Source organism: Staurois parvus, unplaced genomic scaffold (assembly GCF_062004578.1).
Source record: "Staurois parvus isolate SC_StPar_1 unplaced genomic scaffold, SC_StPar_1.0 ptg000390l, whole genome shotgun sequence".
Taxonomy (NCBI): domain Eukaryota; kingdom Metazoa; phylum Chordata; class Amphibia; order Anura; family Ranidae; genus Staurois; species Staurois parvus.
In genome coordinates, this window is record NW_028318186.1 from 8,333,120 (window position 1) to 8,357,695 (window position 24,576).

The 24,576-nt window shown below is 41.5% G+C and overlaps 1 protein-coding gene across 3 annotated transcripts in view; it reads right to left on the reverse strand.

The window, feature by feature from the left end:
* The window catches only part of SUPT3H (SPT3 homolog, SAGA and STAGA complex component), a 692,202-nt gene that overhangs the window by 463,075 nt on the left and 204,551 nt on the right, over positions 1-24,576 (reverse strand). The gene's annotated exons all lie outside the window — the stretch shown is intronic.

The following is a 24,576-nucleotide window of genomic DNA, read 5'->3' on the forward strand; positions in this document are numbered from 1 at the left end:
GGTTTCTTCACAGTGAGAGCTTGGAAAATGTGGAATAGACTCCCTCAAGAGTTGGTTCTGGCCAGCTCATTGGATTGCTTTAAAAAAGGCCTGGATTCTTTCTTGGATACACAGAATATAACTGGATACTAACATTTATAGGTAAAGTTGATCCAGAGAATATCCGATTGCCTCTCGGGGGATCAGAAAGGAATTTGTGACCCTGCAGGAGCAAATTACATCACGCTTTTCTGGGTTTTTTTGCCTCCCTCTGGATCAACTGTGGGTATAGGATTATAACTTTTTTTTTTTTTTTTAATGGTTGAACTAGATGGACGTTTGTCTTTTTTCAGTCAGACTAACTATGTAACTATATTTATGTTCAACCCCTTGAATTAAAGCTGAAAGTCTGCACTTCAAATTTATTTGGATTGTTTCACTTTCATTTATTCTAGTGGCAAACAGAGCCAAAAAGTATGAAAATTGTGCCTGTGTCCAAATATATATGGACCTAACTGTATCTGATCTGAAGAAGCAGACATGATAGGCTGTACAGGAATTAAATCTGTAAAAGTGGAGGCAATAGATTAGGAGCACCAGAGGAAAGGAAGAAATCTCTAGGAGAAGGGTTCCCCAACAACCAAGGTTCCTGAACGGTAGGAGAAAAGAAACCATCCCATCTGGTGAAGAGGACTCTAAAGGAGCACCTACTGGGGGGACCTGTGAAAAAAAAGCCTAAGGTGGTTATCCTCATGTACATGTGGCGGGTAGGATCCTGGAATATAACCCGACAAGGCAAAATCCAAACAGAGTTTGGAGGAGCTAGACCCTTCATGGAGATGTTATCCACTAGGATCCCTGAAGCTAATCCTCTTCACAAGGGGTCATTGGAGATGCCAGGCAAAAAGAACTAGGTCTAACACCAAAGTCCTTGCTCTGAAGAACATCAGGCACACCTGAACAACAACAGCATGTTAGATCCCTGACAGGTTAAGGAACAGACAAGATTGGTCCCAGTTGGTCTAATGAAAAAGAAGGACCTTCTGGAGAGTAGTGAAACAAAGGGGAAACAAGTACCACTGGTGATATGACATGTCCCAGGGAAGAGGAAACTCCCTAAGACAGAAAGAGGGCCTAGAAGTCCAGCTCTGGTATCCTAGCTGACACATGAAACGAAGCAAGGGGCCCAGGGGTAAGAAGAACCCAGAGGAGGTGCAACAACCAGTACAGCAGCAGGAGAAAGAGCAGAAGGCACAACTAGGCATGATGCCCAGGGCAAGAAATTAGCCTGGAGACCAAAGAGGATGCTCTCTGCACTCAAATGCCTGTGGAATGAGCTACTCAAGAGGTATTTCCAAATAACCCCCTACTTGAAGTGTGGGCGCACATTCTCACAGAATTCGGTTTTTAGCTCTTAGCCCTATTGGATGCATGAGACACAGGCTCTGGCAGTGCTTGAAGTGCGGAACACTTCACCCAGCAGATATCAGCACTCAGTACCTCAACCTTAACCCTCACCATGGTGGTGGGAAATGAAAAGACACCAGCAGTGAAGAAGCTTCCAATGCTTAAGCCTGAGTGGCTTCATTCAACTACAGTATGCGAGTCTTCAGAGAAAGGGTCACTCTTGGAGCTGTGCCATAACTGAAGACCTAGAAAGCACTCCTCAGATAACTGGCACAGTGCACTCAGGTCTGGAAAGTGTTACAGTGCTCAGTGACCAAAAGTCACATTTCAAGCTAGCCAGTGATGTCTGGCTTTAAAAGCTATGCTGATAAAAAGCTGATCCAGATAGCTACTATGCAGAGACCAACTCAAGCAGCAATAACGAGAGGAATCTTTTTATTGTACAATCCAGTGAAGAAAAATAACATTCAAGAAAATAAGCAAAGGGATAGTAAAAGTTGGTAGACTTATCTCAACAGAGCTGAAGACATGCCCAACCCTCTAGAACACTGGCAAAAACTGAAGCACGCTGAGAATATGAGGTGTTATCTTGTGATAGCCCACACATTGCTTGTCTGTCAAGTGTCCTATCCCCCTGTGGCTGGAAGTACAACCTATAGTATCCGAATTTCTGTGTCCCCCAGTGGACAAGAGAAAAAAATATTTTACATACATCTAGTATAAGAATGTGAATTTGACTTGATTTCAGCCACTTTCAATATCCTCTACAGCAGCAGTGGGAGAGAAAGGGACAGAACTAGGAGCCAATCGGGTGCCTGCAGGCACGGTAATGCTGTTAATGTATATGACAGGAGGAAAGAGATAGAGAGATCATCTCATCAGCCTGTTGTTGCTCCTTCACAGTCGCAGGGGGTGGGGGCTAGAAGTGTGACATAGCTATGCTACCAGGTTCGCTGAACTGTGATCATCTCAAGCCAGGATGTACAATAACACAAATTCCTTGATGGAAACACAGCTTCCATTATATTATTCCACAGTATATTTAGTTAATTTTGCCTGCAGTTCGGCTTTAAGCAAGTTAAAATCATTCCGACTACACATTCTTGCCTGCATCCAACATCAGGGTATGGGAGGTCTCCAAAATAGAAACCTACAAATGAGATAAAACGTATAGCCACACGCAGCCGGTATAATTTTATACCGTGTTTAATCATTTCTTGCTGCCTTTTATGACTCTATATGGACTTTATTATAGGAAATGTAATTCACACATGCTGTTTTTCATTCAGAGAAAAATACAGATGAGAAGACAGCAGTGCAGCAAGCCAAATCTTCATTCAGATCCTGGGTCTGTGGACGCCACTGTAATTGAGAGACATTCTCCACCAGATAACTGCAGACTTCCATTTTCCTTTCAAATAATAGCTCTTCCGAAACGCTTCCAACGAAAACATTATATGTTCTTTAACTTACAAGCTGACTGCCTTGAGCTGAATTTCCAACAGATTACATAGTTTCTTGCTTTCATGTGCCAGAGTGCAGTTTATAGACACACATTGCTCAGAGCTTTTAAACATGTAAGCTTGTTTCACAATATTTCCGTTCAAACAGATTCTGCTTAAAAAAAAAGTGCAATGTAAAGTAATAAAGATTTTTTTGGTGGGCTGTCTGCATGGGTAGAGGCTGTAGGAGGCCTATGTGAACATAAAACAAGTTTCAGTCCTTGGAAGTCAGTAGTAGTCCTTCCACATGTTTACAAGTTCCATTGCCATGGTGCCACCTTTCTAGGTACTGTCTCTATTTGCACTCCTATGGTACATATAGTAATTTGTACCCACAAAGCTGTATAATTTCTATTGAACATCTCGTCGGTCTAGACTCCAATAGTTGCAGCTGTGTCCTCAGTAACAAGGCTATAATTACCACCATAATTTGCTGTACTGTAACCAGCATCAATGGACCCAATCCAATGCTACAGCCTTCATATAATTTTTAAAGGACTGCCAGTGTGTCACCCACATACTGTCACAACCAACATATTGCCGTGACTTCTAGTATGTTGGCATAGTTTGGAGAGTTTTCTGTCTATGGTCATATTTGCCTACGAATAACCATGCTTGTTGGTGGTGCAGTCTAAAGATGACCATATACTACACAATCTGACAATCTCTGTACAATCCCCCTTACATTTACTAAAACTATGCAATATGTGGACAAACCTGAACAATCCATTCAGTTAATAAGGAATCAGGCAGGCCCCTTCTAATGGTAGATCAAAAGGAGAGTGTACAATCAAATTGTATAGTGCATGGTCAACCTAAGTGTGAGACCAAGTCAGCGAAACAGAATTTGTGCCTAATGGCTTAAAAGCCTTGTCATTGTTCGGGGTGGGTTTTCTGAAGAAAGTCTACAGTGAGGCAGAAGACGAGTCACCAAAATCAACACTTCCCCATGTCAGGGTTTCCATGTAGAAGCTCTTTTGTTGCGCAGAACAAATATATATTGAGCAGCCTGCTATCAGGTAATTAATAACCATTAGTACATAAGTTGTGGTAACAAGGTGGGGAGGGGACGGGAGGAGGAGGGGAACCCCCACAATGTATAGGTTAAATGCTCATTTAGTCTAGGGCAGGGGTGCTCGACCTTATAAAGAGTGAGGGCCACTTAAGTGATTTGGTATTCAGTCACGGGCCACAATGAAATGGTTCTGAATTTTTAATTTTAATTTTGAATAGTATATTGAACATTTTCCTCCTGCAGCTAATGAATGATGGCAGGAGGAAGAGGAGAAGCTGGCTTTCAGGGGCTGCAGGTGGAAAATGGATAGGATCGGTTCCTGTATATGCTGCCCTCGCCACCCCTCCTGTTCAAGTACAAAAGAAATGTGACAGGGAATACGCATGGCCCCCCTGAAGCATGGGACGGGGTCACCATTGTGAAGTAAAACAAGAAGAAGCGCACCAACCTTGCGCATTACCTCAGTAACCAGTTACTGAGGTAATGCGCAAGGTTGGTGCGCTTCTTCTTGTTTTACTTCACAGTTCTGTTCGGGCTTCCCCAGCCTTGGTTTGGAGCTGCATGACCTTGTATGCCCCGGTGGTTGCTTTGTTGGGATTTGATCTACTCACCACCAGCCTGGGTCCCGGAGCGCAGGAGAAATTGCATTTAGTCCACGGGGTCACCATTGCCATCCCTGACATTACAGCAATGGTTAGGGGGTGTGGTAAAAACATGTCTTTACTGTCCTGAGCCCCCTATAAGGCTGCTTTCATACTGATGAGCTGCTGTTTACCTGCACTGCAGGTGCAGTGCAGTGCACCTCCAGGTTAGCTGAGCTTTGCCTTAGACTTCTATTATATCTTGGGGGTGTGGCGCACATTCTGAAAGTGAACCAAAACTCCTGCATTTGGTGCTCTTTTCAGGAAGCACACCTACCCAGCAGGGTATAATAGAAGTGTGCTTCCCTGGTTTGAGATCAAGGGCCACATCAGTGGGCTCCAAGGGCCACAGGTTGAGCGCCCCTGGTCTAGGGTAATAGGAATAAGGAGAAATAATTACCTCATTCCTTGCTTCCACAAGCTTCCTTTTTTGCTGAACAATCGGTACCCTGAAGCAGCTTATTTTTGCTTCTCAACCAGTCACAGCTGAGCTTTTTACCATCATAACATAAAATTCAGAACCAATAGCCTTGCATTGTACGCAAGGATAACAATTACCACCTACATACTGGGATGTCAGAAAGTGGAAAAGAATACTGGCTGCTGGGGGAACTAAGAGTGAGGCAAGTATTTCTACTTATGCAGGCCATAGATGGGTCATTTATCGGCCGAACTGTCGGCCAAAAAAAACAAAAAATCGATCGTTCTGTTGCCCCCAATGCTTACGAAAATTGGTCGTTTTTTGTAGATTTTCCAGCGTGACCATTAAAAGAAACGAGAAGGAACTGCGAAAATCGGCCGACGACATTGCCCACTAACGGTGCAAATATCGGCCGATTATTCTTTCGGACAAAAATTCGGCCAATAAACGACCCGTCTATGGCCTGCATTAGTCCTATTCCCCTAGACAAAACAAGAATTTAACTCATGCGGTGTGGGGAAGGAACACTGCATAGGTACATTTTACAGCAGTCTGGAAATGTTAAAGTTATATTAATCCCTTACATTTTTTTCACAATTTAAGCTGTTCATTAAAAAAACTAAGTATATTAGTATATTTCTTCTTCATGTTTCATACATTGCTATGAAGCCAGTTATAACTGCCCCCCTTTCTATTTTGAGTGGCTCCTTTCTATTGAAGGGACCTACAAAGCCATGCCTTACATGCACTCTACCAAGCATAGGACTATATGCCAACCCGTGGACACTGTATGCATAGCCAGCCCCAGATGAAACCAAGCTGAAAAAGACGTGCCTCCGTCCAAGTGGATAGGATTGGAGGGCAGTCAGTTTACACCTGGCTGCCCATGGAGCAGAACAGATTCTGCAGTATCCGCTCTGCATAAACTGAGCAGACACAGACCTACTGGCTGTAAACGGACAGCAGAGTCTGTTTACTGCTGGTCGCCCATTGAGTATAACGGGCTCTGTCCGTATCCGCACTTCATAAACTGAGCAGGCATGGACCTGTCATCCGCCAACTCTTCTCTGATTAACAGGGGATCAGTGGACTGATCCCTGCTGATCAAAACCGAGTCCGTCCAGTGTGAAACAGGCCTTAACCACTTCCCGACTGCCTACAGCAGTTTTACTGTGGCAGAGTGGCCCCACTCTACCAGATCAAGTACATGTACGTGATCTGGCATTTTCAGGTAGGGGGCATGCACCCGCTGCCCTGTCTGTGCTGTCATTCGCTGCAGTACAAGCCAATCACAAGGTCCTTGCCAATGATTTATGGCCAGGACCTGCTGATCGGCCATGTCAGTTCAGAGCCCTGTGTTTACTAACAACACAGGGCTCTGAACGGAGAACAGCGGTCATCGCTTAGTAAAAGCAGCACATATTACACACATTGCATATTATTAGGCACATAGTTAACCATTTGATTTCCCCTAGATGCTAACCCCTTCACAGGCAGTGGCATTAGTACAGTGACAGTGTATTGTATCAGCATTGATCACTGTATTAGTGTCACTGGAGTTAGTCAGTTCCCACCAGGGATGGACTGACCATTTGGAAACTCGGCACTGCCCGAGGGCCCGGATTCAGTAGGGGGCCCCATGAGATGCCCCTGGTACCTTTTTCATAGGCTTTTTTGAGTTTGGGCAAGGACACAGGGGCCCCATGATATTGCCCGGGGGCCCCATGAGTTGTCAGTCCGCCCCTGGTTCCCACCCAGTGTCAGATTGCCCACCGTACTATCACAGTCCCACTAATAGTTGCTATACCAGTATAGTGTCTACCATAGTTTGTAGACGCTATATTTTTTGCACAAACCAATCAATATACACTTATTTTGAAATTTTTTTTTTACCAAAGACATGTAGTAGAATACATTTTGGACTAAATTTATGAAGAAATTTTTTCTATTAGATAGGTTTTAAAGCAGAAAGTAAAAAATACTGGGGGGGGGTTCAAAACGTTTGATATTTTTTAATTTATATATTAAAAAAATAAAAAACCCAGTGGTGAACAAATACCACCAAAAGAAAGCTCTATTTGTCTGAAACCAATAATATAAATTTTGTTTGGGTACAGTGTTGCCATTTGCCAGTTAAAATAGCGCAGTGCTGAATAGCAAAAAAATGCCCTGGTCACGGAGGGGTAAAATCATCCGGAGCTCAAGTGGTTAATATTTAAATCCATAACAAGGTGTTTTAGGTCAAATTACAAGGCTTTGGTACTACTTTATAACTGAATTCTTAAAATTACATTATATTAAAGTTTATCTGAGATTTTAGTGCTTTGGGTTACATCTACATTAACGCTTTCCAAAGTAAATGAGTAGGGCAGACTGTATTTTTTTTTGCCGAGCGTACCCCTTGATCAAACATACATATGTTGACAGGCTCTAATGAAGCAAATATAGAAAAAATGAATATAGAAAAAAATTCTACTTCATGGTAAAGATCAGAAGCTCTCGTAAACAAAACATTCAGACAAAATATACAAGTATGTATCTTGATAGAAATGTATTTTATTTACATACCAGTTATAAAATGCACATGTGGCTGAAGTAGGTTACTCACTTAAATAACACAGCTGTGTCACCTTACTTCAACTTCTCCACTACCATAAAAATCAGAGCCAACGCAGGGTGCCAAGGGTTAGTACTGCTTAGCTGCTCATCGCTGACCATGCCAAAGGGACATGAAGCCTCGGAATGGTATTTTTAGAACCTGCCACTGGGGAAAAAGTGGACTCCTAACTGCGGCTCTTTGCTTGCCTTTATCTGGCCCTTGAGGCATTATTCCTCTCACTGACACCAACAATTGGGTACTATTCCTCCCACTCACACCAACAATGGGATATAATTCCTTCCACTGACATCAAAATTCAGGTACTTCTCCTCCTACTGACAATGGGAAATTGTTTACTCCCATTGGGTACAGTCTGGCCTCCACATAGTCTGACAGTACACTGGCCCTTTCTTTAGAAAGTTTTTAGACCCCTGCTCTAGTGCAAAACGCAAATCTATGTGCTAAACAACTCATTAAAAACTTTGCAATCCTAAGATGGTGATTTCTTATCCCAACAATTGTTTAACCACTTTTCCTCCTGAGGATTTATCCTCCTTCCTGAACAGGCCATTTTTTGTGTTACGGCGCTGCGTTACTTCAACTGACAATTGCGCGGTCATGCAACGCTGCACCCAAATTAAACTTATGTCCTTTTTTTCCCCCACAAATTGAGCTTTCATTCGGTGGTATTTGATCACCTGTGTGTTTTTAAGTTTTTGCACTATAAGACGAAAAAATAAAATCAACAATTTTGAGAAAAAAAACAATATTTTTGACTTTTTGTTATTAAACATGTCCAGTAATAAAATTTAAAAAATCTAATGTCATAAATTTATAGCAAAGTGTATTCTGCTCCATGTCTTTGCTAAAAGAAAAACCAAATACGGGTAAATTAATTGGTTTACGTGAAAGTTATACCATTTACAAATGGCGGTATAGATACTTGAATTTTTTTTTTCACTAGTAATGGCAGCATTTAGCGACAATAGCGGGACTGCGACGGACATTCTGACACTGGGAGGCACTGACTTGGTGGCACTGACATGCCCAGTGACACCTATACAGTGATCAGTGCTAAAAAAAAAAAGCACTGACACTGTACTAATAGCACTGGGCAGGAAAGGGTTAACATGAGTGGCGATCAAAGGGTTAACTGTGCGCAGGGAGTTTTTTTACTAGGGGGCAGTGTCTGTGTGCTTCACTGCAAGCACACTGCTCTGGATGGCTGTGCTGTGCACAGCCATCTAGAGCAGTGTGCCTGAGCTGACAAGGAGGAGGATTGTTAGTAAACAAAAGAGTCCTTCTCCCCATCGGAGATGCTCGGTAATCACCGGGCGCCGGCGGGTAATCATCGGTCAGGACCCGGTGATTGACAGCCATGGCTGCGAATGGTGGTGCAGGTAGGGCTCTCACGCGCCCCCTACCCGGATATGCAAAATCACGTGTATATATATACGTAATTTTGCGCACCTCTGCGGCCCTGTAGCAGTATATCTGCTATAGGGTGGCGGGAAAGCAGTTAAAGAAAGCCTGAATAATTGCACTGAGCCACTGCAGGCTCCATCTAGTGGCTGGTTTATCATTTACAAGTAATAAAATAAAAATATGGGAAAACAAGCTTAACCACTTGAGTACCAGCCCTAAAGACACCTTTATTACCAGACAATACTGTATATATAATTTTATTTAGAAGGATAAGAGATTGAAGATTAACATCTTGAAATAAAACTTTGTTAAATATAGCAATCAATATCATGTGTTCACTGTGATGACCAATCACAGAGATCACATGGTACCCAGTAACTCTGTGTACCAAGCTGTCTAGTGACAGCTTGGTACATAGCAAGTAGCAGGCAAAACAGTCGCATGTCAGCTATTTATCAAGTCCCCCCGAACTGATGTTTAAAGACTATGACAGCGCTAGGTCCTGCACTTTGTCAATATAGGGAAAAATGACAGAGGGTTTGCACTAATGCCGAGTGGCTCTGGAGTGTTGTGACTGAGTAGAGAGAACTCCATATTTAGTTTTCTCTGGGTTTTGTAATGCCAGAACAGGGTCTGAAGCTGTCGTGCTTAGCACAGGTGGTCAGACACTATAGTGGGCGTCTGCGTTCTTCACCTATACCAACTCCCTTTCCCATAAGGCAAGCAGGCCTACCGAGAATCGGTTGCCCCCAGAACTTATACACAATGCTATAGTGCCTGGCCACCATGCTGGGGCAGGTGTGAACTGAACAAAGCAAACAGGTACTTGCAATTGGCAAACAGGTAGAAGGGTTCAATGACAGTTCAGGTACACGACAAGCAAGGATCAGATAGTCAGGGTCAGATCCGTAGTCAAAAGGCTGGCAGAGTTCAGAGAGTAGTCCAAGTTCCAATCTGAAGTCCTAACCAGGGAAATCCAAAAAGCTGAGCAGAGAGACAAACAGGGAGCTTGAAGCATGTGTTAAACACAATATCACAAGCATGAGATTGCAGGTTTGGCTTCCACCTCGAGATTGGCCACATCAACCACCTTGCAGGTGGACAAGCAGACAGGGAATAAGTACCACAGCCAAAACCAGGATGCTGGAAAGACCAGCAGATGTGATGAAGCAGGAGCACTACATGCTCCTGACAGGAGCTTGAAGGCTTCAAAGAGTCTTAGGTGGGACAAAGCCTGCAAACCTAAGTTCAGGTCTCATTGGAGACCTAAAGGTGTGTAAACCAATAAGTAAGGCCATAGCTCAGGGATCCAAGCAGGAGGGAGGTGTGTAACCATCTGAAGACAGGTGTGTGTTTCTGGAAGGAGGCAGAGGTGATCTGCTCAGGAGTCAGTACTCTTTATTGGAGAGGTTCCATGTTCATCGGGCTGAGAGAGATGAGGCGGTTGAAAGACAGAGAGGGGTTTATTTACTAAAGCTGGAGAGTCCAAAATCAGACTCCCTTCTGCATAGAAACCAATCAGCTTCTAACCTCAGCTTGTTCAATGTAGCTTTGGCAATGAAACCTGGAAGCCGATTGGTTTCTATGCAGAAGGGAGTCTGATTTTGGACTCTCCAGCTTTAGTAAATAAACCCCAGAGTGTCTGGGAGAGATGGGACAACTAGGCAAGTCTAGGGAACTAAGGGAATTTTTAAGTCTCAAAGAGCCCGAGGTGTTAGGAGAAATCCCTATTGAGAGGCCAGGAGTGGGCCTGTACAGAAGGGAGCTGTAACCAAGTGAGCCAGGAAAATCCACAGTGCCAGTAGAAGCTGGGTGAGACTGTCTGAGAAACCAGTGACAAAAACAGCAGTGATGCTGAATAGAGAGCCCGGTGGCTCAGCATTTTCTGTAACCTTACCTAATGTGTGAAACTTAAACTCCTGCGTGGGAAAAACAGACGTAAAAGACTTTGCATTGACTTCTGTTTTACTAAATGTCGGCTAGCAAGCCCTAAAACCACAGTTCTGACTGGCATGGGCTCAGTACAAAATCTACCACCAGTGAGCTAAACAATCCCCATATGACAAGGCGTATACTGGTAGAAAAAGGGTCTAAACAAATGTAATCTGTAGAAAGCGGGATTCAGTTATGATTCAGAGATACTATTCTCCAAATTTTAGAAAAGGAAAAGTAATTTGTAAATCTCACACTGCATTTTTTGCAGGTGATTTTTGGTTCCCAAAGTGCCAGTTTAGTTTATAAATTTTGAAGTATAATATAACTTTTAGGAAAAAATGAATTTGAAAACACAATCTAATAGCTGCTACATTTGTCAATAGCTTTCCAAATGGCAGGGACATGGCTCTAACAAGACTGTCAAATGACTTGACCATTCAACCTCCTCATCAAAAGATTTCTTCCTAACATCAGTACTTCAGGACTAGTGATCTATCATTTTTGACATAAGACCACAATCTGAAAGAAGTATTTGATACAACATTCCTAAAAATGTAATTCATTTGATTGTCCCCAAAAAAAAAAAAACCCCTGCGTCTCTCTAAGGCTCCATGCACACGGGGCGTTTTAATAATGCTGGTAACGTTAGCTGTGTAAAGTCACGTTAAAAATGTGAGTTTTTCAGCATTTTTGCATTAGCGTTTAGCCGCGTTTTTTTCGCGTTTGCATTTTTTAGCAGTTTTTTTTTTGCTCAAGAAAAGTCCAAAAACTCCAGTTTTCCACGATTTACTACGTTTTTCAGCATTAGAGCGTTTCTACAGCTAAAAAACTCCTCTAGAAACCCACTAGTTCTGGGGGTTTTTTCCAGCGAACAAATGCCCGTTCCAAAAAACTCTGATTACAGTCTGTGTGTGCACGGAGACATAGGATAACATGCTGGGGAGTTTACTGGTTGTAGATAAAACGTCAAAAGCCAAAGACAGCAGCTGTAAAAACGTTCAGTGTGTATGAGGACTGAAGGTCCAAACTTAAACTCTGAAGAGAAGTGCCCTTAGTCCTCCTGATTGCTTGCCAACCTGGCTTCCATAGTTTCCTTTTTAGCCTTTGTCTTCACCACATTCAGAGAGTTATGCTATACCTAAGCCAATTTCTGCTATAGGTTTTTTTGTTTTGTTTTGTTTTGTTTACTTCGTGTTGGCAGTGCAACTAGGTAAATCTCATAACGGAGATCTGTGCCAGACAAAACCTTTAACTTACTGACTGGCATTGATCTCTGCTAAGGAACACAGAAGCGGTAATTGCAGAAGCAAATACACCAAATAAGTTTAAGGCAAAGTCTGGCGCATAGGGACGGAATGATTGTACTGCAATACTCATCGAGGTAGCATGGTAACTGCAGATGCAGCATTTTACAATTGTCAACTTGCATATGCGTCCTTCTAAAGCATTTTTATTTGGTAAAATAAAAATATGTAAAGCATGTACAAGTATTTGTTATTCTTAAAATGTACTGAATGCATACTCTAGCTTGTATAGTGTTGCAAACAAAATTGTCAAAACTTAAATACTGTATATGTTGCTATCTAAATGGACTGTGACCTTGATGTGGTCAAAAGGTGTTCCAAGCTTTAAAGGAACACTGTCTGGATATTGATTACTTTGTGTTTTGTTAGATGTGGATGTTTAGGTAAAACTATATCTTAAGTCTCCAGAATGATGAAGCTGTCCATTTAACTCTGACAAAAGAAAAACAAAGGTGGCATAATTTAAGGGCGTCTTCACACCTGCAGTTCTAGTGAAGCCACACAAAACACTGTTTGTTCTAATGGTGCCAGTTTGCAGCAATGCCCTGCATCAGAGTGCACTGGAAAACAAATAGGGCAGTTTATGTTATAGCATTGCATGTTAAGAAGTTAATAGAAATAAAACAAAAAAAAAAAAGCAAAAGAAAAGGGGGGGGGGATTACAATGAGCATTGAAAAAAATGTATATCTGTCTGTCTATATATATATATATATATATGTTTGTTTGTTTTTTTATTACGTTGTAACACATTGTAAAATCACATGCCATCCATGCAGGGGTGGACTGACAACTCATGGGGCCCCCGGGCAATAGGAAATCATGGGGCCCCTGTGTCCTCTCCCACACTCAAACCACACCCAAAAAAGCCTATGAAAGGTACCAGGGGCATCTCATGGGGCCCCCTATTGACCCTGAGCCCTCGGGCAGTGCCCGAGTGACAATATGGTCAGTCCGCCCCTGCAGCCATGTGATTATGCAAATATTAATGTGTGCACTATGCATGGTGTGCTAATGATGAAAAACAACAAAACCTTCCTATTTTTATTATTTCCAATATCCAAACATAATGATCGGGAGAACCTACATCTAATCAGTTATTTTGCTGGCATTGCCAAACAACTTTTAGACTTGCATTGATATGGGACAATTGGCTCTCTTTTGCCTTTTCTGATAGCCCAATATTGCTAAATTGGCTTTCAATGTCAGACTCTGACCACCTGAAACCTCTGGGTGTTCAAAGGCTGAATGTAATACCCAATTCAAGCTGAACAGCTTTTATGAGCACCTGTTGTCTTATTGTTGACTGGCATCAATTCCAAATAGAACACCTCTGCTAATCAACAGAGGAAGAAATGGGCAAATTTAGAGGTTTCACACATTCTGTCAAAGTTGATTACCTCATTGACAATCTTAAAGGAACTCACTATTATTAAAAGCACAGAGGCTTGAAATCCTGCTATGCAGATTAGAGTATAATAAAATCTGGTCCCCATGGATCAATCTATATCAACAAACTGTAAAAGATGCAAGGCTGCAGAAGAGTTATTTTACAAAACTCACAGCTTATGCAGAGTGTCCTTTTTCATAACTCCAGCTCTCCAGTTGGGTTTGAACCAAGACTTGTAAAGACAGTTGAGGGACATGAGAACTAAAGAGGGCACCTCAACTTCACAACATACACAGTCAAAAAACCAAGATCATCATTGTACCTGATAATCTTGTCATGTACACTCATAACAATGTTTTCTTTTTTTACCAAAAGTCGTAACTAGCAAAAAACGTATTATTATACGTGTATTATTAAACGTGTATTATTGCTTTAAATAACCACATACTGTATGTCAAATGTATTTAGAAGTTTAACTATTCTTAATAAAAAAAAAACAAGAAGACCAGGCAACCAATATTTTCATACTGGGATAACAGCTATGGCAATCGCCTGGTTTCTTTTAGGGCTTGTTCACACCATGTCCATTGAGCTGCATTTTTCTGCACACCAGGGCACATACTGCTTTTCTTTGTGCCATGTTCACACCATGCATATATAGTTGTGTGAAAATAAACACAGCTCAATGGGCATGGTGTGAATAAACTCTAAAAATGGACCTGTGTGCCTAAACAGTTGACAGACCTGTATATGAAAAGGCTTAAAGCGCATACACCTTTCATGTCTCACCAATGATCCTTCATAATGATGAGCAAAGGTGTCATCACCAAGTGTGACTTCAACTTAAAGTATAACTAAAAAAACATTTTTTTAGTTTTACATAGAATGCCGAGGGATTAGAATATGTCAGGTTGTTATGGCAAGTCTGTGCCACCATTAGGGAGAATGACCCTTGATATCTGTTCTTCTTACTACTATCAAGAACAAAAGTGGAAGAAAATCCCAAATTTGGAGGTTTCACAAGAACTATAATAGAGGGAAATCTTTTAATGGGACACTAGTTCTGGTGACCCTAATGACTACCAGGGATTTCCTCTTATTTTTTGGTGTGGCTATAGGACAGGAAGTAAATGGAAATCTACTCAAAGACACATATATGAAAAAAAAAAAAAATGACAGGGGTTAACATCCTTTCTGTTTAAAAAAAAAAAAAAGTTTTAGCTCTAGTTCTTTACATCTTTTTACACTTTTTGTATATTAGAGCTCCTAGGGAACAGTACAAGACACAAGACTACAAATGCATGCACATTGTTGCTCCCTTTTATTGAGAATTTAAAGTTAACACAGATTTACTTTAGGAAAGTAACCTAAAGGTAATTAAACCCCTTTAGAATTATTTCAATACCTTCAACTACAGCAGAATGAATTACCATCCCTCAAAAATTATCTATGTAGTAAACGCCTACCACTACCCCACATATAGTATGAGCTCACCAACAAATGGTTAAATCCTAAATATTTGCTGCAGCCAATGAGTCTGACAGTAAATTAAGGCGAAGGCCAAAACAGTGAGCAATGCTCATAAACCATAATTGCTGTGGAATAAAACATGAGGAGCTTGAGGAGAATAAAAATCTCTCAAATCCTTGACTTCTAATAATAAGAACTCACACAGCTTTACATTCTGTAGAGAAAGGAAACCAGCAAAAATAAAAATTCTGGATGTTTCATAGACAGGATCAAATATAAAAAAGGTGTAATATTAAAATCAGTCTGAATTGTAACAGCTACAGCATTTATTTATGCATATCAAACATTTTCCTAAAAAAAATTACCTAAGTAAAAAAAAAAATCCATCTCTAACACTTGACTTGTTTTTTTATTTTCTTGGACTGCTCTGAAGTGCAGCAGTACTATATTTTTTGGTGTTAAGTTTTTTTTAAAGGCATCCTTTCTCAAACAGGATTCAGTAAAGCCCTAGGGTTCATCAAGTTGCCTGGAGTTCCTTGAGCAATGAGCAGTGATGGGTCGATTTCCAGTCTGTGTAGTTCTTGCACCAATGTCACTCGCCAAAGCCTATGGCGTGGGACCTGTAAAGACACTCCTCCAGTTTCTCAGGTAAACAACTACTGACCATCAATCTTTTTAGTGGTCTCTAATTGGGACATTCTTCCCACTGACACGCAATGTAAGAGGATCCTTTTCCTACTCACCCAAATGTAAGGGGGGGCTTTCTTTTACTAGCCACAAATGTAAGGAAGTTCTTCTCCCAAATGGATAAAGTAAGGGGGTCCTTCACCCACTAGCCACAAATGTAAGGGGACTCTACTTCCTCTGGCCACCAAAGTTTATCCTTCTCCCACTGACTCTAAATGAAAGGGTGAACTACACTGGCTGCTAATAGAACAGTTATTTATCCATTGATCACAAATGTAAGTGGGCACAACACTAGACACCCATGTAAGGAGGCATTTCCCCACTGAACACCAAAGTAAAGGAGCACAGGGGGCACCTTTCCCAATGATCATCTATAAAATGGAGAATTTCTCCACTGATCACCATTGTAAGGGAGATTTACACTAACCACACATGTAAGTGGTCTCGCCCACTGACCATTGCAATTTTTCTGTCTTTGTTTTCTGCCCAATATTATTATTATTATTATTATTATTATTATTATTAATAATAATTTCCAGATTATTACTAAACATATTTAATATTTTGGAGCAAGGGGTGTTAATCGTAATCTTTCCTGGGTGTCAAATATGCTAGGTATGCCACATTCCTCTTTCCTTAACTATAACATAAAAATAAAATCTAAGTTACTGATCATGCCAATTTACAGTGGCCTGTAGATAAACCCATATTTACCATGGATTCCCTAACTCCTGGAAATTATTGCAAGTGTATGGTAAGAAAAGGAAATTAAAAGCTGCTTTAAGGCAAAAGACAATTGACGTAAACAGTGAATTTGACAACCGTTCACTATATAAATTTGTATTACAAGTCTGAAGGACAGGATGAATGAGAGTTGTTCAGAAGTGGTCTACTTGCAAGCAGCAACAGAGCTGCCCAAGCCAGTAATCAATGTTTATTAGCAACTCAAATCCACTTACACTCATGGCAACAACAACAGAAGTGGGATGTCAAGCATTTGTTAGGCAGTTTTGAAGTATTTAAAAATGATTTTGGCACTATTTTTGATGTAATAGTACACTTTCCAGTCTTCTCAGTATTATTTATAATTTTTTTTTTATTTCAAAAAGTAAAGGTTAATTGGCACTTGATACAAAACCAAGTACAGTAAGATCCCTACACACGAACAAGTTCCATTCTGAGAATGCGTTCATAAGACTAATTGGTTCGTAAGTCCAATAAAATCAGCACTTGCAGCCAATGGCTGCGAGTGCTGATCCGTGTGTTCTGGCGGGAGCTGGTCCCCCCTGTCAGAACACAAAGGCACAGTGGGGGAGATCTCCGCAGGAACATCGTTTGTGTTGTGTTGGTACAGCAAACTGTCAGCTGTCCTTGGAATAAGCACATCACGTGTACATATACTGTAAAATGTTTCGCCCAGAAGGACAATGGCAAGACCAAAAAATGTGCAACACAGTCCATTTCTCCTTCGTACAACACCAGCATTGGTCCAAAGCAGAGGGCAAAATTGTTTTGTATGACAGATGGGCACTTATACCATCAGTTTTTCTTTAGTAGCAGTTGCAATGCTAAGTTTATGCATCAATGTAATTATTTTGTAAAGGTCATATTTTGTGAATTTGCCATCCATGTGTAGTACTGGTCAAGACTTGAAAAGGGAAGGCTCAATTTACCTCAGCAGGGGAAATATAATGTTGGTATCTGGAAGTCAGATTGAGGTTGAGCAAGACTTTTTTTTTTTTGGAGAAGCAAGAAGCTACAACCCTGTGCTCTTTTTTGTGCTGTTTCCCACATAACCAGCAATTCCTGAGTGCAATGCTACCTTCAGAGAGCAACAGGAACTTCAATGGTCACTCTTTACCATTAGAGCAAAGAGGGACCCCAAAGAGTGGCGTAACAAAACCACCATTTGTAATCTTTGGGTCAAATTCCTAGATATCAGCTAATTATATAATTTTATATTGGTCATCTATCTAGCTTAGAAAACCTAGAAAAGCCCTGAACAGGTAATCAGTCTTCAGCTTTTATTTCCTTTCACAATTTTTAAATTTGACTAGAGATACATTTATCATACCCAATTCTCCTCTACATTTAACTTATCAAAACATTTCTTCAGTTGTCAAGGGAATAATAATTCTACATCCACTGTTGTTTCACTGCTATACTGGCTAACAAATAGTAGCCAATTGTTTAAAGCAGCGGTCTCCAAACTGCAGCCCGGGACCCAGATGCAGCCTTTTGCTTGCTTTTATCCGGCCATTGGGGCATTATTCCCCCTACTGTAAGCAGCAGTGGTGCATAATTTCTGCCATTGACACCATCAATGGGGCACTATTGTTCCCACTAACATCAACAATGGGGCACTGTTCCTCCCACTGACACCAATGACGGGGCGCTATTCCTCCCCCTAATACCAAAGATGTGGCAATGTTAACTCCCACTGACACCAGGACATTTTCAACTCCTGCTGGCCACAGTCCAGCCCCTCTAAATTTTAAAGGACAGTGCACTGGCCCTTCATTTATAAAGTTTGGAGACACCTGGTTTAAAGAGACACTGTAATTTTACCCTGCATGGTCAAAGTGATAGCTTCTTTGAAAAGCCCCTCCCGTTATACCTAACTCAACTCAGCAATCCACCCCTGCTCCTCTGCAGTCTACATTCAAATAAGCTGTATGTGGTATAATGATTCCATTGAACTGGTCATCCTAGAATGCTTGGGACTATCGCCTAACTGATAGACCGAAGCACTGTCACAGAGGAGGTAGTTACATGCTCCTCCAAATTGCTGGGTATTGTAACAGCAAAGACTGGCACAGAGGAGGAAGGGGTGGGGAGCACTGGCAAAGTTGGTATAAGTGATTAAGAACCTTTCCAGAGGCACTCAGTTCTGTATGGCCAAGATGACAGGGTCTCTTTAAAGTGCCTTTAAACCCTAACTGAAAGGCAGTTTTCTAAATTACTGCATTTTAAACAATTGCAATTGTTTTAAAATAATGTTTTAATTATTTTTTTTCCATTTTTGCAGCATTATCAACTCCAGCCTCTTTTGGCCATGTCTTTTCTACATGCACTCACTCCAGCTGACAATCATTATCCTTATCCTGGACCGGCTTCCTCATGGCAACAACAATGGACCATGTGTTTCGGAGTGAGCACCTGTAGCTTCTCCCAGTGTTACATATGACAACACAGCTGCATAATTGGGAGGCACTGTTATACTTTAACAGGAAGCACCTGAATAAGGATCTCCATGATGGGATCCTTGCTGTCAAGCACAAGGCCTGCCAAGCCTTTGCACCTCTCCTGCAGCTGCGGCACCCCCCTCGTCGCTGCAGCACCTCGTCACTGCAGTTGACAGTAGAGAGGACAGAACTCCTCCAGCAGATCCTACACTTCTCTGTGCAGCCTTGGAGAGGCTCTTCTATTTCCTGTCTCAGCAGTCGGCAGCAGAGAAGGCGATAGAACTCCTCCAACAGAACCTGTACCTCCCTGTGCAGCCGCAGCACCCATTCATCTCTGACCCCCTGGTCTTCGCAGACAACTTCAGCAGCTGATTCTAGCACTTCTCTGATCCTTCTCCACACCCTGCACTTTCTGCTTTCTAGCTTCACCCCGGCATCTTCCAGACAGCAGCACAAGGTAAGGGGGGTGATCTGTGATGTAAGGGAGGATGGGGGACTCTTGACATCTGATGTACGGGGGGGTTGGGATGCTCTGGACATCTAGTCTTACAGATACAACTGGCCCTTTGAAGGCAATCATAAGGCTGGTGCAGCATGCAATGAAATTGAGTTTGACACACCTGCTTTAAAGTATTCCTTTATTGGAAGTTGTATTTTTAAATATAGTTAAAGCAACTTTTGAAATATTAACATGTTATAGCTCATATGAGATTTCAGTGATTACATTTACATCTAGTTTAAAGAAACGAGGAATGTTTTTGTTTTTTGTTTTTTTGCACAAATAAAATCTCTTAAGCAGAAAAAATAAATATTTAAAGAGAACAAAATACTAAACACAATCTATTTACACTTACTATTTTTTCTTTAACGGTAAGATGGAAACTAGTATTTTGTGATTTTAACCTTCCTGCAGCTTGAGAGATGTGCAAAATACTTGAGGTAAAACTGTTAATCTGGGACTAGCCTATAAAGCAGCTCAAGTAACAGGACTTAAACAGATTTGTTTGAAGTGAGCAGTGTTAGAAAGGGCAGCAAGTGCCCACGGAAGCAGTCACCACAAATTCTTCATCCTCCAATGTCAATATAGCGGAGAGAAGTATATAGCTTCAATGCTCACATTGAAGCCCGTGTGTGTGTGTGTGTGTTAACCCAAGAAATTACTGTATTTCAGGGTAATTCTGTATTGGCAGAAATTGGGACTCACAAAGCAACATGGCCTAAAAAAAACCTAAACTTATGACCCCCTAAAAGTTGCCACTTCACAGACACAATTCTATGCTAGAGTTTAATGTACAGGGACACTTGTGACACTGCATGAACATGCAAACCTTCACTTTTATTAACCTCCTTAGCGGTTTTCCCGAGTGTAGCTCGGGGTAAAATTTCAGTACCAAGAGCGGTAAACCCGAGCTACACTCGGGCTTACCATGTGGCGTTGCTCAGGGGGTCCCTGCAGCACTTACCTTGTCCTTCGCTCCCGCGATGTGTCCCCTGCAGCGTCCCTGGCCATCTTCTCCGGCCAATGCCAGCATCTGGCTTCTGTGTTCCGGTCCCTGTGACATCGGGACGTACGGGCCCCAGAACCGGCGGGAAATTTGAAATTTTTAAAAAATGTCATTTTTGCTGTCATTGCTGTTTCAATGCATTTCACATACATTTTGTCCCTACTGCTTTGTCCTGTCCCCTGCCTTCATTTTGTCTGTTCTTTCTGCCTGGAAACTTAGAAAAGTCCATGGCGTCCAAAAAGCGTCCCTTTACGTCAAAAGCAGTTTTAGAACAGCGATAGTAAATCAGAACCACTTGCAGAATTGAGTGATAATGATTCGTGGGGAAATTCGTCATCAGACACTGAAAATGATTTTGCGACTTTGCTCAGCGATGTGCGAATTTACCTCTGTATTTCAAATTTCAGTGTTTTTGGTTTGATTATATTATTGAATTAAATTTATTATTATTATATTATTATTTTTTATGATTTATTAAATTATAATTTATGATTTCGTGTTTCAAGTTTTATCATATCCGGAATGTTTACTAGACTCTTGTTCGGACAGATTTCAGTGAGTTATTCCTAAAAATTACAGCCTACAATAAAAAACTACATATTTCCATGCAAAAAAATGGTACTGCTTTCAGCACAAAAAATCGGAAAGAATCATACCGCCGAGGAGGTTAATAAAGCTCAATGTAAATGAACTCATCAGTATATTCTAACATACTAAGGCCTTATGCATGCTGGGTGTTAGCTCTGGTGCATGAGACTCTGGCATTTAGAGGAGGACGGAGGGAACAGGTACACAATCCAGGCCAGCTGTCAGCAGCCTGTCAAGCTCTATAAGAGGCTGCTAACTGCTGTGGCTGGATAGTGCACCTACCAGTACGAATGTTAAGGGCAGGATGCGCCCAGTGATGAATGCCTGCAATGCAAGAAGGCTGTGATCTGGGCATTCATCCCTGGGCACATACTCTCCTAAATGTTCACACTGCTAGATACAACATCCAGCTACAGCAGCTGTTTGCCTCTCAAAGAGTGGGGCTTGACAGTGAATCTGGCCCCATGTACCAGAGCTAAACGCCCAACGTACATGGGGCCTAGACCAGACTAACCCAGTCTTTTTACTCAAGAGCAGTGGAGTTCAACTTTCTTGACATAAGGGGCCTCAAGTGCAGCCATCCATAATATTCAATAATGCAATGCTAGAGAAATGCTAGAGACTGCAGACTTACAACCGGGGATGGTCAGAGACTGCTAACATGCTACAGGACTTGTGGGAGACTGTGAACATACTATATTAGTGGTTGGAAACTAGGGGACATGTTTCAGGAAGTTTTCAAAGACTGGAGACGCATGAAACCGCCAGAGATTACTACAATTACAATAGGAAAAACAGATTAATGCATGCAAGGTTATTTGGAGGCCACATAAACCGTTCCAAGAGCCACATACGACCCCTGGGCCATAGGATGGGCACCAGGGCTCTAGAGGGACCATATTATGCAGGTCTTGGGGAACCCCTGCTAAAACTAATTAATTGAAGATCAGTGGGAAAAGGCCCCCTTCATTGTTGGTCAATGGGATGAATGTTCCCTTTATTACTGGTGGCTTAATGCTACCCTTCGAGACGGCTAAAAAGATCATTGATATCATGAAGCTGGCAAGTAGCACTGGCACAGGACTATGCAGGCATCATCAAATGGGAGGTCAATCAGCCAAAGCTCAAGGAACCCCCAGCAAACTATGGAGGAATCCTGGTGGATAATGGCTGGTCTACACTTTCTATGCATAGTCTGTACATACACTCAGCAGCCATTTTATTAGGTACACCTGTTCAATTGCTTGGTAACACAAATTGCTAATCAGCCAATCACATGGCAACAACTCAATGCATTTAGACATGTAGATGTGGTAAAGACGACTTGCTGAAGTTCAAACCAAGCATCAGAATGAGGAAGAAAGGGGATTTAAGTGACTGAACGTGGTGTGGTTGTTGGTGCCAGACGGGCTGGTCTGAGTATTTCAAAAACTGCTGATCTACTGGAATTTTCACACACAACCATCTCTAGCGTTTACAGAGAATGGTCCGAAAAAGAGGAAATATCCAGCGAGTGGCAGCTGTGTGGACGTAAATGTCTTATTGATGTCAGAGGAGAATGGGCAGACTGGTTGCTGCGACATTCAGATGGTAGGTTAGAATTTGGCATAAACAACATGAAAGTATGGATCCATTCTGTCTTGTATCAATGGTTCAGGCTGGTGGTGGTGGTGGTGTAATGGTGTGGGGGATATTTGTTTGGCACTAGCAAGGTGAACCTAAAAAAGTGAGTGTATATGTTGCCTTGACCTGCCTACACATCAGTGTATTACACAGCTTTTTGTTCACTATAATCCTGTGGAAGACTTCTGACTGCCTACCTTACCAAAAGCCATATATGCTCAAAACATTTAAATTCTGTTCTACTTTCAGCTTCATAGTAGAGCATAGCGTTTGTACCATAATCACTGCATGGCTGTGGAATAACTCAGACCCATAAAAAATGATTAGGAATGATTAAACACAACACATTTCTAAGATGCCTTACCCTTCAAATGATTATATTTCAGCAGTAGTGCAATGAGTATTCTGTATTATGTCCGAGACAAATATTACTTAATGAATGCTCATTCAGCAGGTATGCTTATTGCCCAATTTGACATAGTTAGCAACTAAAGGATCACTAAAAAATGACCAAGAAAATAAACATGGAAACAAGCAAAAATGTGACTGTAAAAAATTACTTTCAGGTGGGGTATGCGACTTGCTGTGTGCTGGTAAGGAAACACTAAAAAATCCAGGAAAGAAGACTAGAAAAGCCAGAAGCTCTACTGTAAGCTATAACCCAGGATTATCACCTACTTACCCACTCACTTCATTCTTCCCACTATGAAAATCTCACACAGTGAAGAAGCAACTGGCATAAGAAATATCAAGAGAGTAGAAATCAAAAAGATACTACAAGCCTTTCCACAAAGACCCAACTTGGTGTAGCCATTTCTCCCACTATTCCTTTTGTCAATCTGAAATCCTCAGGAGCAACTCTTGGTTATGTCAAGTAGGATCTTTGCTCTAGAATCACCAAATACATCCTTTCAGTCAAAGGCTGCCCAACAAAATAAATTGGACACTCTAGTCAGGACTTGTCAGGTCTCACATTAGTAAAGTTGTTCAGTTCTTTCAATAAAACCTTAAAGTGGGTATAGAAAAGAATCATTTAAAATGATTTTAAAATAATCACATTTTGTAACTTTGCAGCCTGAAATTAAGACAAGACGCAGTTTTTTTTTATCCAGCTGTATTTACTCGGTGCAACTTACAACATTCAATTGAAAGATAAAACACCAACATGTCAGAATTTTTTTTTTTTTAAAAAATCATAAAACGGAATCACTGAGTTGGAAAAAGAATCACCTCCTCCTAAAAATAACTTGTAAACTCAATCAAGTGTAGCTAATCCCCTTCTCAATGACAAACAAAGCAATCTGATGTTCAACTGTGATCAGCAGTCATTTTGATTAACTCAACATGAAAAGAGCTTTTCCTGGAGCATTTCAGTCCCTGGTAGTGCAACTGAATCAAACAATCAACTAAGGGTGACAAGGCACTATTACCCATATACCCATTGTAAAAGAATTGCACAGAGTGGCCCTGATCCTCTGCTTCTCGATTCCCCTTCCAGCGCTACTGGCTTCTCCGCTCTTCATGGCGCCCCAATAGGAAGCCAATTCCCATGCGGGCAAAGCCAGGAGACCCGCAGTTCTCATGCACAGCACTGGATCGCGATGGGGCTCAGGTAAGTATAAGGGGGGGGGGGCGCGAATCTGTGGCACTTAAGGTTTTTTACCTTAATGCATAGAATGCATTAAGGTAAAAAAATATTGAGGCTTCAGAACCACTTTAAGTCTAACTGCAATACATGGTCCACTGGAATAGCAAGTATAGAAATTGCTGGTTCCTTACATAATAAATGCTTTCTTGGCAGACCTATGAATGAAAAGGGACCATCATAAAGAAGATCTATCATTATAATGTTTCTCGTTACATTTCTTTCCCACATGAAATACTTAGCCCCATGCTTCTAAG